Raw genomic sequence first — 14,718 nt, 5'->3', positions numbered from 1 at the left:
CGCATGGGTGTCCTCCGGGTGCTCCGGTTTCCCCCACAGTCCAAAGACATGTGGTATAGGTGAATTGAATAAGCTAAATGGGCATGTGTTAATGCAAGAGTATGGGTGTTTTCCAGTGTTAGGTTGCAGCTGGAAGGGCATCTGCATATGCTGGATAAGTTGGTGGTTCATTCCACTGTGGCCACCCCTTATTAATAGCAGCCCTTCATACCATAAATTCCAATAAACAATATGAATTAGGGCCTGTCTAAAAAGATAGCCTCTTCCAGTTGTGAACTTTCTTCTATTCAAAACCTGGCTTTGCAATATTATGCAATGCATGTATATAATTCAGCAATATAATTACAACCACTTCAAGTTTCTCTTTTATAGTAAGGTTACACTTACTGTCCTGGAGATTCTGTGTTCAGTGTCGTGAATTTTGCAACATGTTCTGCATTCTGACTTATTTATTGGCGCTCATGTATATTTCAGAATTGTAGGCTTTTATTGAGCAGATTTCTAAAGTCAAGCCACTGCTGACTGAGTGTCTGTTTGTGGGTCTGGAGAGAGAAAATTTAGGCTTTACCTGTTCAGAGTATATTCAAGGTGTATTTACCGTACACAGGAATGCATATAAAGCATATACTGCCATTTAGTTTTGATCAGTCTGGACATTTGAAGAGATTAACAATGATCATCACTGAAAAAGCTTATTAAAATAAAGATTTCCTGTGTGCGCGTGTGTGTCTGTCTGTGCATACGGAGACAGTTTGTTCCTGTCACTATTGCAAGTTGGCTGTTGTATTTGTATGACTCCATCTTCAATATGTTAATATTCATATTGATGTCCTGAATATTCATTAGGAGGGACAGGGCGCCCAAGCATCTGTACCGCCAATCTGTCTGTGAAATTAGTGGGAGCAGAACAACACAAACATGCTCTCCTCTCATTTTGAGTAGGATAGTGCAATGGACTTATTCTTGATTTGTGCAGTAACAATTAGCTGTTTTCTTTGGCTTTGATTTGTCTGTGCATTTATTGTTGTTTTCATTTGAATTCGTCTGGTATTTTCCAGCTGATAAAGGTTGAAGGCTGCAATCTCATATCCACAGTGAAGGCTTTGTAAAGACTGTGTAAATGTTGTGTGAACAGGCCGTCAGAAGGTGTTTGTGAAAAGTTCAGATGTAGCTTTGGGGGGTTGAAAGTCATCCTTTTCGCAGACAGGGGACAGATTCTTGCTTTCAAAACACATCAAAAACACACACACACACACACACACACACTTTTTGATGAAATAACACCACGTATGTGGTATCAAAATCTGTCTAAAGTGCTTCAGTCAAAAGTGGTCAGGTGTGACGCATGGCTTTTTGCAATGTCTTTAGTGACTTCACAGCCTTCACAATCTCCCAAATTTGATTTTCAATATTATAATTTGACTTTATATTCCCTAATGTTGTTTTTTTATAATGTTGTTTCATTTTATATCCTAAAAATTATATATTTTTTGTGTGACTTTACATGATTGTTATACAACTTTTGGATATACAACTTATACAACAGTCATAGCTCTTAAATTCCATTGACTTCGGGCCTTACGATGTTACTTTTTAAAAAGTTACATTTATATCTTCTGTTTTGACTTTATATTTTTATATATTCTTTAAAGTCCCTGTAAAGTGGTTTGAAATGTGTATTTTTATTGCATGTTTGTTGTAACAGGAAGACAGGAAATGGCATAAAAAAGCTCCTCCCTATTTTATATCCTTCCTATTTTTTACACTACATTTTTGCCAGTCAGAGCTGTTGAGCAAATGCACATTAGACTCTTGACAGCTTTTTGCATAATTCAAATGGGTCTGCTATGTTTTGTGGTCTTCTGTGGAGTGTTTGTATTCCAATATACATTCACCGGCCACTTTATTAGGTACAGTGCAACTGTTTGTTTACACAAATTTCCTATAAGCCAATGACATGGCAGCAACTTAATGCATTTAGTCATGTAGACATGATCAAGACAGTGTGCTGCAGTTCAAACGGAGCATCAGAATGGGGAAGAAAGGTGATTTAAGTGACTTTGAACAAAACATGGTTGTTTGTGCCAGACGGGTCTAAGTATTTCAGAAACTGCTGATCTACTGGGATTTTCATACACAACCATCTCTAGGGTTTACAGAGAATGGTCAGAAAAAAGAGAAAATATTTAGTGAGCAGCAGTTCTATGGGCGCAAATGCCTTGTTGATGCCAGAGGTCAGAGGAGAATGGCCGGACTGGTTCGAGCTGATAGAAAGGCAAAACTAACTCAAATAACCACTCGTTACAACCGAGGTATGCAGATGAGCATCTCTGAACGCACAACACGTCTAACCTTGAGGCAGATGGGCTACAGCAGCAAAAGACCACACCAGGTGCCACTCCTTTCAGCTGAGAACAGGAAACTAAGGCTACAGTTTGCACAGGCTCACCAAAATTAGACAATAGAAGACTGGAAAAACATTGCCTCGTCTGATGAGTCTCGATTTCTGTTGTAACATTCAGATGGTAGAGTCAGAATTTGGCATCAACAACATGAAAGCATGCATCCATCCTGTCTTGAATCAAGGGTTCAGGCTGGTGGTGATGGTGTAACCGTGTGAGGGATATTTTCTTGCCACACAAATTATCTCAGACTGGTTTCTGTTACATGACAATCGGTTCACTGCACTCAAATGACCTCCACAGTCACCAGAACTCAATCCAATAGAGCACCTTTGGGATGGGGTGGAACGGGACATTCGCATCATGGATGTGCAGCCGACAAACCTGCAGCAACTGCGTGATGCTATTATGTCAATATGGACCAACATCTCTGACGAATCTGAGCACCTTCTTGAATCTATTCCACAATTGATTAAGGCAGATCTGAAGGCAAAAGGCAAAAAAAATTGTAGTACAATTCACCAAATAAAAATGGACACTATGTAAGAGATTTAAATTTGAATTTCCTAGTTTCCTGTATTTGTAATGTATTTTTGTCCCTTTGGGCTTTCTGTAGAGAGGTGCTGCACATTGCCATTTTCAAAACGGAGAATAGGGAGTTCAGATCAACACAGCTTGGCTTGGTTTACTATTTTCTCATATGTACAAGTGTTTATCCAAACCCTCAATTTGAACACTCGTATCTCGTAGGGGGCGGGGCGTTTCAAGTAGTAGAGAGCATGTTTATATATTCTAATTTTGTCACTGTTTTGAGAACAGTAGCTTTTAGATAACCTTAAGATTAAAGATTAAAATATTGTTGTTCAAAACTATAATACAATTAAATGAAATCAATTTTATTTGATATCTGTAATGGAAACATGCTTCAATATTATTCTAACCTGCCCTCCAATACAGTAACTTTTTTCTTTCAACAAGCTAAAATAACAGCACGGCTCTGAGTTCTGTGTTGTCAGAAAAAAATTTTGTTGTCAATTTCCAAAAGAGTTCAGTCAAATGTTAAAAATGACAAATTCCAGCATCCCAAAAACAATTGGAGAGTGTTCCCTTTATTAGATAAATCTAGCCGCAAGCAATTGCAGAAAGAATTGACTATGGTAAAAAATGCACACAATCATAAAATCCCATTCTTCCCAATTCTAGAGTTAGACACCACATAATGATTCTTAAGCGGTGTGTATTAGTGGGAGAAACAGAGCGTATTAAGCATTTCCCCATGATGTCTCACACAAAATTGGTTCATTTGGGCTTTAATGTGCTCAGATTTGTCATATTGCCACTTTCCATCTGAATGCAATGTTTCTTTGTAATTGAACTCTAAATAACTCATCGTGTTTGGCAGCAGGTGGAGAAATATATCACCGCTGCTTCCTTCGAGAAAGAATCCAGGCCGAAGGAGAGAACTGAATAAAATCAGTCAGACAGATAGACAGCCTTGGTAGATTGTGCTTCTGAATGACGTCAAGGGTCTTGCTTCTGTTAGCGTTACAGATATGATGGACAGTAATGACCACACCGCTGGCCTCCCATTCAGACTTTCCCATCCTGGGCACGGACACACAGACACACACACATGCCCTGCCACTATCCGTAAATAAATCCACCCCTATAGCCATCATCCATATTTCTGAGCACACAGAAACCCAAACTAACGTATGTTGACAGCTATAGCAGAGACGTACTGATCATATATGTCACACTTGAAAGTGTGTATTTATCCATAGACAGGGTTCCCACTCTTTTATGGACACCAGATTCAAGGACTTTTTAAAGCATCATTCATTTTTAAACCTCTGTTATACATACCCCAGCATATGTAGCGTCGTTAAAGTCCTTGCTGTACTTAACTTACACTTAATATTTACAATAAAATGTAAAAATTTTTGTATCATTTTAAGGTTTCTGATATATCAAATGTGCATTATGTCATTGTTATTGTAAAATATTTAAATGTAAGTTGTTGTTTTTTTAATTAAGAAATGTTTCAACAGTGAAATTGTTAAATTAACACCATAATTGTTTTTTCAAATTTAATTCAGCCACTTTTAAGGATCTATGTTTGTTTTTTAGTACTTTCCAGGCCTTGAATCCATCTGAACTTCAAAGTATTTCAAGTGATCTCCAGATCTGATCACATGGGCCTAATCACACGGTTTCAGACACGTTACCTTCCGATCAGGACTCAAATATATATAAAGTAAATTTTCACAGTATGTCTGTTAATGTTTTTTTTTCTGGAGAAAGTATTATTTATTTTATTTCAGCTATAATAAAAGCAGTTATTAATTTTTTTTATAACCATTTTAAGGTCACAATTATTAGCCTCTTTAATTTTTTTTCGATTGTCTACAGAACAAACTACGCCATACAATAATTTACCTAATTACCCTAACCTGCCTAGTTAGCCTAATTAACCCAGTTAAGCCTTCCAATGTCACTTTAAGCTGTATAGAAGTGTCTTGAAAAATATCTAGTCAAATATTATTTACTGTCATCATAGCAATGATAAAATACATCAGTTAATAGAAATGAGTAATTAAAACTATTATGTTTAGAAATGTGTTGAAAAAATCCTCTCTCGGTTAAACAGAAATTGGGGGAAAAAACAGGCGGGCTAATAATTCAGGGGGGCTAATAATTCTGACTTCAACTGTATATTCTCATTACTCTTCAACACATCGATAGTTACAGTATGCAGTGGCACAAAACTTTTTCTTAACTTCGCACAGAAACAGCAACGCGTGCAACATGACATCACTTTGATGTAGAGATGCTGTTGGTTAAATGCCGTCAAAGTAGAAGCTTGAAGCAGAAAGCGCAAGTATGTCTGCGGTCTGGAGGTATTATAAAGTTGATTATGACAACATTGCCAAACATAGCAAACTGTGAGATATGTAAACTTGGGATTGCCTGCCGGGTATTTTATTTTGAGGTGCTATTTGTTTATATATTACATTTTTTTTTATATTTACTGTTGCACTAAAGTAATAAAAAGAAAATAATTGATCATTATTTATCACTTGATTGTTCAAGTTTCCTCACAGAAGTGCTCTTTTTGTTAATGAAATTGTTGAATGCTAATATAAGGTGAATTGAACAAAAAATAAGGAACATCCTGGATCTGTTTCTTCGCTCTTATTTATTCTTTTTTTTATGTATTATAGAAGTATCATATCGGGTTTTGGTATCGGCAGATACTCAAAATCAAATGAATCAGACTCGGGACACCCCTACTTTCAAGTACGTTCAAGAAGTGTGGGAACCCTGCAAACAAAGAAGGGCAGTGTAGCCCAGTGTTGATTCTTAACCCACTGACTTTCTAGACAAATTTTTGTTTAGGCATAACGAGGTGTTTATAAATAATGACAGAATAATCATTTTTGGGTGAAGTTTACTTAAGGTGATTTTATTTTAATCGTGTCATTTGTATGGTCCTGAATGAGGTATAGTGGCTATTTGTATACTGAATTTCCTCATGCCATTAGTTTTATGTTTATAAAGGTCTATTTTCACAATCGAAGAGCCTTAAGGATTCTCTAACCTTTTTAATGCATTTGTATTTCCCTGAAATATTCCTTTAAAGTCAGTGTAAAGAGAATTCTCAGAAATGTTTTAAATGATCATTAAATTTTAGAAATGTATTGCTTAAACACACGACATAGGCTCTGAATGTCAGGGTTCAATGCTAAGGATTTTTTCTACTGGCCCGATCTGGCCAGTAATTGAGATTTTACTTGCTCTGCCAAAATTTTTAATGGGTTCTACCAAAAAAAAAAATTAATAAATAAGTTTATAGCTATTTCTTAGCCACATATTTTAAATAATGTGTCAAAATTAACATCTGTGAATCTATAATTTAAATACTTTAAAAATGTTCATAAACATAGAATGAGCAAAATTCAAAGTTTTATTCAAACTAAATAAGCAGTATCAAAAACGTGCAGGTATTTCATTGCAGTTTTAAATTATTTAACAAAAGGTGGCTGAAAAGCACAATTAACGACCAACTGACATTGTGCAAAACACAATTTTTTTTGTTTCAAGACGTTAGAAACAGACGTTTTCTTTAATCCTCATAATTGGATGTTGCCACTATATTGCCTCTCTTTACAGTACTGGTTGTTACCGGGTTACAGAAAAATAACATGATCACAACATCCGATCAGATGGGAGGAACCAAAAAGCAATCTGGTGTTTACGACATCACAGAGAAGGTAGCATTTAAAGGTTTAAAAGCACAAACTGTTTCTCAATTCTAAGACTGTATATGCATGCAATTGACAAATAGTCACATTAATTAAAAATCAAACCTTAGTGACAAGGCAGCACTGACCCAATCAGGCCAGTAACAATCCTGTCTACTGCCCTCAGCATCTCTCACACTGGCCCTGGGCCATCAGGCAGTTCTAATTGTTGAGCCCTGTATGTAGTACTAAATTGTGGAGTTAAACCTTTAGACCAGGGGTGCCCAAACTCGGTCCAGGAGGGCCAGTGTCCTGCATAGGTTTGTTCCAACCCCAATTAGCCACACTTGAACCAGCCAATCCAGCTGTTTCTAGGTATACTAGAAACATCCTAAAAGGTGTGTTGAAGGAAGATGGAGCTAAACTATGCAGGACACCGGCCCTCCAGGACCAAGTTTAAGCTTTCACCAGTTCTGTGTTGAAAGTGAACACTTTAATACCCTCAGCACTATACATACTGCGCATTAGCATCAGTGGTTCTCCCGCTCAATCTTGAGTTACTGTCACAGTACTTTACAACAATAGTCTACAGTCAGATCTTGCGATGTCTGACATGGATGGGTGTATAAACCATACAGACTGTGATAAAGCCAATTAAGCTAATGTTACTAGAGGTAGCATCCATTCAGTTTATTGCAGGATTTGTCAATATCTGTCTGCTTTCCTTTGAGTGGGCGTGGTTTCAGCACTGCAGTGGACACGCCCCAACAATTTTCAAAATATTAAATATTGAATTTTTGTTCACTTAATAAAATGACTTTTGCTGCTTTGCCAAAAGATTTATTTAAAATGAGATGAAACAACACAATTCTTAAGTTTTTTTTTGTGTGTGGGACAACTTCATTATTTTATTTTTAATCTACTTATATTTCAAAAACAATAATTTTACTTAAAGGTTGATAAGTTGGATAAGTTGGAGGTTTATTCTGCTGTGGCGACCCCTGCATAAAGGGACCATGCCGGAGTAAAATAAATGAATAAAACTGTGTTGGAACAACATGAAGAAATTGTGTGTAACTCTGCATTTTTGTGTTACTTTTTATTATTATTATTTTGTTACTTTTTATTATTTGTCTGGGTGGTTAATAACACATTTTTTCAAAACTCACAACACTGTAGTAAAAAGTGATTAGTTACTTAAAGCGAGTGAACCAATGGCCTTAAAAGCAACAAGTTAACTTTACAAAAATAATGTAAGTGAACCCGTTGTAACTTGAAACTCTTATGTTGACCTATTTTTTATAATAATGCAAATTGTACTTACTTTATTTAAAGTTAACTAATGACCTTTCTTCCAATACAATTTTATTATATTTGTTTTTTTCCTCAGCTTTTCTGTAGCTAGCAAAATGACATACAGGAAAAAAAATCTGCTCTTCCAGACTCCAGTGTGTCTTCTAAATTCAATACAGGCTACAATTGTAGATTTTATAGACTTAATGAAGCACCAAATATGCTATTATGTTAATAATTAAAGTAATTATTTGAGAACAGACGTGCTAAATAATCTAATATTGTAAAAAGGGATTAGTTGACTTCAAAAAAGTAAGTAAAGTTTGCAGCATAATTATAAAAATAGAAAGTCAACTTAACAATTCCAAGTTACAATGGGTTTTCTTACATTATTTTTGCAAAAGTCAACTTGTTGCTTTTAAGGCAGTTTGTTTACTCGCTTCAAGTAGCTAACCACTTTTTACAGTGTAATAACTGCAGGCTTAGAATCCAGGCTACACAAACAATTATTGTGTGTTTTTAGGGACAGCTTAATTGTTTTATTGTTCAATCCACTTTAATTTGTAAAAATGTAGACTTAATCGATTTGTGTTGTGACCACAAGACAAGCATTTTTACAGTGTAACAAATATTTGATTCATCATTTAAGCATTACATTTACATGAATAGACATTAGTAAGCCGTTTATAACTACAGATGCTGGACTGTTGACTATATGTTTAATAAATGATTCATAGTGTGCGGCTATTATACAGTGTTACCTATATTTTAATATTGCTTTACACAGACTTTAAATCAAATTCAGCTGAAGCTGTCAGCACTCAGGCTGACAGATAGCAAGGCCTGTCATTGTTTCTGTTGTTTTGTAAACCTTCGCCCTTGAAAGACATACGAGGCATAGAGAGGACAGACAAGCAAAGAGGGATTACATAACAAAAGCTCAAGCGTTTCACAAAGGTGCGCGTGTCTGCGTGTACGAGGAGGCTGGGGTTATTTGCGCTCACAGAGATTCCTAATGGTGTTTTGTTAGACTCCTTCTGTTTCCACGCGTCCCTCGCACTCCCGCACACGCACAACCCACCTGCGTATTCAGCTTTTGCTTTTCTCCCCCTAAATATATCATCATCAAACAGGGAAACTCATTCTGCAGCTCTAAAAGAGTGTGTGATGCTGGAGGTGTTAGACTGGGGATTGAACGCTATAAAAGAAGGGAAGGAGGGGACAGAGATAGACAGCGGGTGAGAGGGAGCGCTCTCATCTCCAATCTTTCATAATTCAAACTAAAAGCCGACTGTGTGCACATCCAAGCAGAAAAACAAATTCCCAGCACACTGTAATTCTCTGAAATAAAAGCATACGCACGCTTTCTCTGCCTCTGCTGCACACTGTCTTTGTGTACTTTTGCTGTCACGTTTTGCACACTGTCTGTACTAAAAGTTTAGGGAACACTTCAGTTGACCAATTCCCACTATTAACTACTGGCTATTTACCTGTCTTTTAATAACATATTGGCTGTTTATTAGTACTTATAAAGTATGATCTTATTCTACATCCCTAATTCTACCCAATACTTAAACCCATCTACTACTTAATAAGAAGAAAATTAGTAGTTTATTGAGCTTAGTTAATGGTTTGTTAACAGCGAGAAATGTACCTTAAAATAAAGTGTGACTAAAGCTTTTGATTAGTGATTTATATTTGAATAAATAATAATACTTTTGTTCAGCAAGAGTGGATTCAGATAATCAAAACTGATTGTGTGTCGTAAAACATTGTGTGTTGTATTCATGTAATGCATCAAATCTTGGGGAAAAATATTTATTTTTACAAGATGATTTAAAGGGCACCTATTTGACCTCTTTTTGTGTCTCCAGAATGAGTCTGTAGAGTTTCAGCTCAAAACACCCATCAGATTAGTTATTAGACCTTTTAGAATATTAGATTATCTGCTTTGAACACAATGTAGCTGTTTTTGTGGCCCGTGCCTTTAATCTTTAATGCTAGTTCTCCCCGCCCACCGTTCCCACATGCCTGTCAAAGTGTGCCTCAATCTACACCTCGGCTGCGTCGGATAAAGAGCACAATAAAAGACATGAAGGAAGCAGATCTCACGTAACGTTTGTGAGAAATACTATACAGTAAGAAACTTCCCAATGATTATTTGATGTATTTGTTGTGGAGTTAATTCAAGCCTTTCTGCAAGGATGAATAACACACAATGTAGTTACAAAGTTTACGTACACACACACATTGATACATGTTAATATCTACTGCTGTATGGATATCCGTTATGTTAATGTACAAAATAAACCTGAGTTAACGTCCACAAACTGGTATTGAAGCATCTTCTTTTATAATTGTACTGACACGTGGCTGTGGTGATAAAGACAGTAAAATCGCAGTAATTCATTACATTCATTCATTACATTCATTTTAAAAATGTGTTAAACTTGTAAAACTCATTCTTGATTAAATTTGATGATGATTGATGATCACAGAGAGCTGAACAGATCTTTTAATCCCAGTTGCTTTGTGCTTAATGTGTCTTTTGGATATGATTATACGCGTTACTACAGAGACATATTAATACATGGCTGTCAATCAATCCGGTTGGTGGGGAAACTGCTATGTCACATTGCTGTGGGCCTCAAAATAGAAGTGATTTGGATCCTATTTTAACATCAGGAGATAAAAAAGAGACTTATTGTGTTTATATCACCCCAATATGACTGTGGACACACTATACCTGCACACAGTTCTGTCCAAACAGCTTACCAAAGATGATTTTCATCATAGGTGCCTTTTTAAAGGTTCAAGAATCCCTCAAGTACTTTTTGAGATTCCACGAAGTTTGCATGGTTTTTCTTGTGATGCTGTCAGGGCCGATACAGCAAAGCTGATGGTTTGCAGCAAACATTTTTGTCGGGAGAGCTGCACTAAAATTCAAGAATGGTGGACTTTGTCTTTTATCAGTTGAGTTTTTTACCATTCAGACACATCTCCTATTTGTGTTGTTGTGTTCACACATGTTTAAAATTATCCAGATTACTGGAAGGGTTAATGGTGGATATAGATATGGCAAGAGACCTGCTGCACTTCTATCCACTGTGTTTGCATTTAGGCCTGGAAATTCAGGAGGAGAGAAGTCCTCCTTATTGTTAGTGTTTATATAAACATGACTTCTATCTTTATAATGATATAACAAATTGTGGTTATGTGCAGATATTATATGAAATTGCAAATGGCTTATCATATATGTTGCAGGATTAAATAAAGAATTAATATAATAAATTATATTTTAACTTTGTAAACTATAAAATCATGGGTCTTCTCACGTTTCAAGGATCATATGACATTGAAGACTGCAATAATGACTCTGAAAACCAGCATTGAATCACACAAATAAATTGCATATTAAAGTATAATTAACCAGTAAATGATCATTTCTAATTGTAATATTTTTTTCTAAATATTACTGTATTTATACACCAGCGAATGCCACCTTGATGTGAATAAGAGACTTTGAAAACTGCAAGTCATTGCAGTCACGCTAAAATGAATAACACACTTGCGTTCTTGTCTCCCATCCCATAATTAATCGCTGCATAATTGTGCCAAAGTGTGAGTCAGAAGAATAAACCGGAATGTTCCGTACACGTTCAAAACGGGTGACTTGAGGCGCAGCGTTGAATAGATTAAAACTATTATTAACCACACATGGATATTGATTTTAATTAGCATGTTTGCGTACCTACTTACTTGAGCTTGTGTTTGAGAAAATCTCTCCTCTGTGTTTTTCAATTGAATTTAAAAGGGCTAAATTATTACCAGTACAGCTAATTATTTCATCTGGAAAACAGAATCAAAAGACTGATGCTTGTTTATGAGACGGTTAGTCAATAAGCTGCAGATTTTTGTGCTTTAGGGAATTCGCCACACTGCTTTTACTGTGTGTGCCTCATGCTGACGGACTGGTTTTGTGTCACTGGTCTCAGATCAGATTTACCACACTCATCACGATCTCACAGAATCTGATCCCTCAGCGGCGGCTGATTCACTCACACCTGCCAAACACACACACACACACACACACACACACACACACACACACACACACACACACACACACACACACACACATTTTGCAGGGTCATGAAGGGACATATTGAGTAAATGACCCACACTGACACGCATATGACCTTTTAGCACTCGTGACTTTTGACAGTCATTCAATTACAGCAGCAAACACACACATTCCTCATGTTAATGTCTTTTGAAGGGTGCGAATGCTTTTTGTACAGTTGCGAGTGCATGAATGTGTGTGTTTTACCCATTACAGCTGCATAAACTGTGACCTTAATCAAAGCTAAAATAACTCTTGACACTGCAGCATCGAGATGAAGAGGATTTTTCAGTGTTGCCTTGGTAACCGCAAACATGCATAATCAGAAACAAATTGGATGAAGCATTTAAACACTTATTTATGCAGTTGTGACAAAGGACAGATGCACGGTATGCACTGTCTCTAGCATTTGTTGATATTCTACATAGAAAGATGCCAAAACTGTGGCACTCTGTGCTTCGTTGTGTTCAAACTCAGTACATCATCTCATTATTAATAGTATTCAAGTAATGCTAGTTTACAGTCAGATGGAAAGTGTCTTTCTCCATTTACTTAAAGATGAGACCTGCAGGCATCTATGATTTTACTTAAATAAAATGTTTAAATGTTAAAGCAATGTTTTAGATTTATGCTGGTTGAGGTCAGCATCCACAGTGGACTCCTTTCTCAACAACTTGTACACTGTAAAACCCAATAAGTTAAGGCAACTCAAACCGTTTGAGGAAACCAATTGCTACAAAACGTTTGAGTTAAAAAAACTAATCTCTATGAGTACTGTGAACTTACTCCATTTAAGTCAAAGTAAAATGTATTTAATTAACTCATTACCTTCAACACTGAGTTCAAAACTCTTTTCAAATGAGTAGAATTAACTTTCAGTCAATTTTGAGTTAACTACACTCATTTCATTTGATAAAGTTGACTCTTTTACAGTTTACATCACTCATTTTTATATATTTTTATTTTGAGAAAACTTACTTCAGTACAAATATCTTTCAGTGCAATTTGTAAATACGTTTTTTGTTCGGCATTCTATGTCATAAATCACAGCACAAAAATAAACAATGATCAAACTTTGATCGGTATTTTACTTTTTAAATTTATATTATTATATTTTATGTAATTATGTAAAGTATTAATCATAAGGTAAGTGTTATAAGTCATAAATGGATGATATAAAATGTACCTTTTAAATATTGTAAGTTATGACAGGCCAAAATTCAACAATTGGCAGTTAACCAGCAATTTTACTTTTTGATATCTACAGTGCTCAGCATATATAAGTACACCCCACACAAATCTTTCTTTTAAATTACTATTTTTAATAAGAAGTTATACAATATTATATTTGTGCATATATATATATATATATATATATATATTAGATTAGTCAGTACTAATGCCAAATCTGGAGCTTATCTAACTAAATACCTTACGATAACGGTCCAAAACTAGCATAGCCAAATTGATATGTTAAAGAAAAACATGTAGGTTACAATTTAATTGTGCATTATTTTGCTTGAATTTAATTGTATTACCTTTTAATTTCTAAATATGTTTGGTGACGAAATTATTATTTTAATAAATTAATTTGTTCAATAAATCTGTTTCAATGCATTAACATGCATTCCCTTTGTTCACTGAGAAATGGATAACAATATTCAACATTTTCAAAATGAGGTGTACTCGATGTTGAGCACTGTATAATAATAACTGTACTGTGCAAGTACTGATCAGCATATTTACTGTTAATACTTATAATACTACTATTTAATATATAAAAACTAACATTTTACTATGAAAAAAAAACATTTTTAAATGTGACTGAAATAGACTGAAATTAAATATTATCTAGAAATTAATTATTTATTTAAAAAGCTAGAAAAACAAGAGGACTAGAAAAGAGCTTTTAGTAAACTATGAATTTTGCTTGTACTTTAAATCTAGTAAAGACTTTTGTTTCAAGAATAGTATTAGCTGTTCTTTAATTAAAGTGTATACTTAAATATTAACCACCACAGAAAAAAATATAAATTATTTGTAATGTTTTTAAAAATTTAAACAGAATTGTAGAATTGTAGAAATGCTATTGATAAAGCTTCATTTGAGTTTTAATACTGCACATACATAGACTGTTCCTTTAGAGCTTTGGAAAAAGTGACTCTTCTGAGCGTTTGGGACTTGGAATGAGGACTCATGCATACATTACAAGTCAGAAAACAGTCCCATAATCACAAATAGACTTCAATATGTGCTGTGTGAATGCTCCTGCTGTTTTATCTAAGCAAATAAGCCTATTTGACCATTGCAAAAAGCCTTTAGTTAATGTATGAAACTTGTCCAGAAATACAACATATGTAGTCCTCCTATGACATATTTTTTCTTATGTATAACAACCTTTTTTTCTATCTGGGTCACAATCAAACGGTAAACATCATGACTAATTCATGGACACATGAGCTAATTAAAGTCTTTCGCTTGGCAATGACGCCAGAGAGGCGATGATATATGTATTCAATATATTGTTTAATAAAACGGACCATTAAAACACCAACAGTTCCATGGTGTTGAGGTAAAAAAAGAATGGAACCTACAAACAAGTGTAGGTTTGAAAAACTCAGGAGAGGCTCTTACCTGTGCTATTATAGTTTAAAGG

General features: G+C 35.2%; 2 protein-coding genes and 1 long non-coding RNA gene across 17 annotated transcripts in view; 2 read left to right on the top strand and 1 right to left on the bottom strand.

Annotated features, from left to right (window-relative positions):
• The window catches only part of kcnh1a (potassium voltage-gated channel, subfamily H (eag-related), member 1a), a 93,493-nt gene that overhangs the window by 6,250 nt on the left and 72,525 nt on the right, over nucleotides 1-14,718 (bottom strand).
• Nucleotides 1-14,718, top strand: part of hhat (hedgehog acyltransferase) — a 153,029-nt gene that overhangs the window by 70,894 nt on the left and 67,417 nt on the right. The window lies entirely within an intron of this gene.
• On the top strand, nucleotides 1,227-4,377 carry LOC147833093 (uncharacterized). Its single transcript, XR_015513414.1, has 2 exons — nucleotides 1,227-2,487; nucleotides 2,530-4,377. It is a non-coding gene; the product is annotated as an uncharacterized LOC147833093 (long non-coding RNA).

Source organism: Danio rerio, chromosome 17 (genome assembly GCF_052040795.2).
Source record: "Danio rerio strain M-AB ecotype USA chromosome 17, GRCz13ab, whole genome shotgun sequence".
Classification (NCBI taxonomy): domain Eukaryota; kingdom Metazoa; phylum Chordata; class Actinopteri; order Cypriniformes; family Danionidae; genus Danio; species Danio rerio.
This window is presented reverse-complemented; position numbering and strand designations above follow the sequence as displayed.